We start from the raw sequence: 3560 nt of genomic DNA, 5'->3' as shown, positions 1-3560 counted from the left end.
CCAAGTCGGACCAAAACACTACTCGAGTAATTAATGAGCTTAAAGGTTTTCTCTAAAGTGGAGATGCCTTTTTGAGCTCTTACTCAAGTGCGTTTTCCCAATTCCCAAGTGGGATATTTATAGGGAAACTGAAGTGAGAAATCCACTCTCCCATCAATGTAGGAGAGTTGGTAAATTCAATTTTTCCTTTTTATTTTTAAATCAAAAATAAAAGAAAATAGCCAATAACTAATTAATCAACAAGTGGCAATTACACAAGGAGAGGTTAGGTGAGGACCACAAGGTGAGGGGACCATGCCTTCCTCCCCAAGCTTTCCCAAAACCGGTCCAAGCAAGCCACATGCGCCAGCCAGCTGGCGCTGCCATAGCAGCGTTGCTATGTGCGTTGCTAGCTTGCTTGGCATGCCATAGCAGCTGCTGCTCTGTGCAGCCTTGCTAGCATTGGCGCGCCATAGCTGCTGCTGCTATGCGAATGCCCTGCTAGCATGCTGGCGTGCCATAGCTGCTGCTGCTATGTGCGTGCCATGCTAGCATTGGCCGCCAGCAAGGATGGCCTTGTAACAAGCCACGCATGCACATGCGGGCTGTTGCTGCCTTGTGCGCGACTGGTGCTTGCTAGCCATGTGCACCTAGCACCATTGCCTAGGTGCGGTGCACATGCTAGCACCAATTCCCCCTAGCACTAGGTTTGCTCGGGGCATTCCGATGCTAGGGGTATTTTGGTAATTGTCGATTAATTAGCTTGATTTTACCGTCCCATCTTTTATTAATTTGGCTCGACTTGCGACGCTCGGTCTCGACGCTCCTAGCTCGATTTCTGACGTCTAATTCATATTACTCGAGCGACTCATTAATACCTTCTGAATTAATTCGTCGTGTCAGATCGTTAGTTGCTTGAGTGTGACCCAAAGGGTGCAGTCAAGATTAAGCTGTAATATTAATTATACATTAATATTACTGATCGAAAGCGGCCTCCACCTCGGCATTCTGATCACTTGACCTTACTGATTAATTAGCTTTTTAATAGCTCCGAACCCTCTATCGGAATAATACACTTGTTCGAAGGACACCATTCCATTCATAAACAACAAAGACATGTTCCCGATTATTAGTAGGGGGATATTCCAGTCTTTTACTATCAACGTCTCTTACTAAGGGGACCTAGCCGCCCGAGTGTTGCCTTTATAATTCCCATGTACGGCAGACGTTTGACAAACATCAAAGCGGACTAGTACTCAAACAAGAGAACTCACAATACTCATGGTCGAGGAAAGAGGTTCCGATCGCCATAATGAGAGGTGTACTTATGACGATTTTTAAATCTCTTAAAGTACTCTCATAGGTCGATCAGGCATGGTTCTAAACCAATACCTGTGCAAATGATTTATGAAAATCATGTCCTTATAGCACAAGAAACGGTGCTATAAATCATACTACACAATAATCTCAAGTGGTCATTAATCGTCCATCATTTAAATGACCTCGATTAGGGGTGATTTCCGATTACAATATTCAATGTTCACTTAATAGGTGTTTCTTTATCCAAGACTAGTCTTAATACCCTATTTTGAATATTCTCAAAGTCGAATGGACTCATAATTTAATTCTAAACTACAATTAAATAGTTTTGTGGAATAATTAGCAATAATTTTTATTCCACTATGAAACCTTTCAACTTTTCATCTTATTATAAATGGTGTTTTCAAATGTTTTAAGAGTAATACTCTTTATAAAACATTTATAGAAATCACACCCCATATTTAATATGCTTGATCTCTTTTGTGCAATTGTGAATGTTGTCGTTCACTTATTATTGCATACGTTTAGTTATAATTACTTTGCAAATCTAAGCATCATTATTATTGATCACTTTCATAATAAGATGATAAAATTTGAAAGTGTCATGGATTATATGTGATTTAGGATTTAATGTCCAAGTGGTTGCTCCCACTCATTTTCATGATCTGAGATCTTCAACTTGACAACCTACAATCATAAATGTTCAACAACGAACTTTCCATTGAACAACTTTCTTATTATTGCCTTTAATATTCTCAACATGTATTTCAGTAGACTTCCTAAAGGTTCTTTGCTTGGATTTTATTCCAAACGGCTCACAGTGACTTGGGATACCCTAGTCACTTGTGATCATGGAAATTTACCTTAAATTCCCGCACATTACTGTAGGCGTCGTTTGAAGTGCGCCTACGTTAAGCATGTGTGAATATGCTTGGCACTCTTATGAAGTGGGGATTAACATATACGATTAGGGACAACGATTAGGGACAAGGAAAGTAGGGAGCCGCCAACAAGTTTTTAAGGAACTTGTAAACCATTCACGGATAATAAAAGGCAACCACGAATAAAGGGACAACGATAGGAAACAACGATTGACCCGTGAATGTTACACCCCATTCATAATCCATGAGATTACTAACTCCATATGGTTCGGAACCACGAAAAGAGGATCGGGGATGATGGTACTGTAGGATTTTATAGGTACTACGCAGCGGAAAATCATGTATCATATTCATAAAAGTACCTAATCCCAAGAACACATGCATAACACATAAGACACATAATCATACCTTTTAAGCGTGATTCCACATAGCAATTTGATTGACAAATCAGGGAGAGAATAGAGCCCCAAGCGTTGCTCCTCTAGTTAGTCCACGAGCTTCGAACGAGCCGTCCACCAATACTAGATTGGTTGAGTGATTGAGGAAAACCGCGATAACCACCTTTAATGGACTAAGCCGACCACCACGATCCACCACCACCACGAACCACCACACTAGCGCAAGGGAGGAGGAGAGAGCCGTGAGAGAGAGGAGAGTTTGAGAGGGGTTAGTCTAGTGTTTGCTAATTAGGGTTTGATCACACTGATCAGATAATTGCATACATCTTAGCAAACCCTAGGCACCTAGTCTATTTATCATCACATTATAATTAGACTAGGGTTAGGAAGCCCAAAACCCTTCAATCCACTCCATGTGGCCGATCATACTAGAGGATGAGGCCCATCATGGGCCTTGTCCTCTCGTGCCCGATCTAGACCCTTTGTGTGACCTTATAGGATCCGTCCAATTGGGGTTTGGGCTATTTTAGTAGCGCAAAGATCGTTAGTACCTCAAGCTATGATAAAACGACGACCCAAATGTCTGAACTTAAATGTCTCCATAATTTGATCCATTTATATATCTAGTAATTGCACACGACGAAGACATAAATCCTTTAATCTCTCACTTGTCTGAGACAAGTGTGCAATATTCAAATTCCTTAAGTCAATATGTGTCGATTTGATAATATGATTGCATCACATGTCGAGATCATATTAATCTACAAATCGTTTCTTGAAATCTGAGTTAGAATTACAAAACCAAATGATTACTGAGTAATGCATTTGAACGCGGCCACGTATTTTCTGAATTCTCCCTCTTCAAGCGGCCATGACACATTCCCTAATTTAATAGGTAGACTCAATCCAATCTTGTGACAACCAAAGCTCCCACTCAACTTTTGAAATAACCGGGAAACACACTTTATAATCTCCAGTTACG

The sequence above is a fragment of the Chenopodium album genome, chromosome 13 (assembly GCF_948465745.1).
Source record: "Chenopodium album chromosome 13, dcCheAlbu1.1, whole genome shotgun sequence".
Classification (NCBI taxonomy): domain Eukaryota; kingdom Viridiplantae; phylum Streptophyta; class Magnoliopsida; order Caryophyllales; family Amaranthaceae; genus Chenopodium; species Chenopodium album.
Note: the sequence above shows the minus strand (reverse complement) of the source record.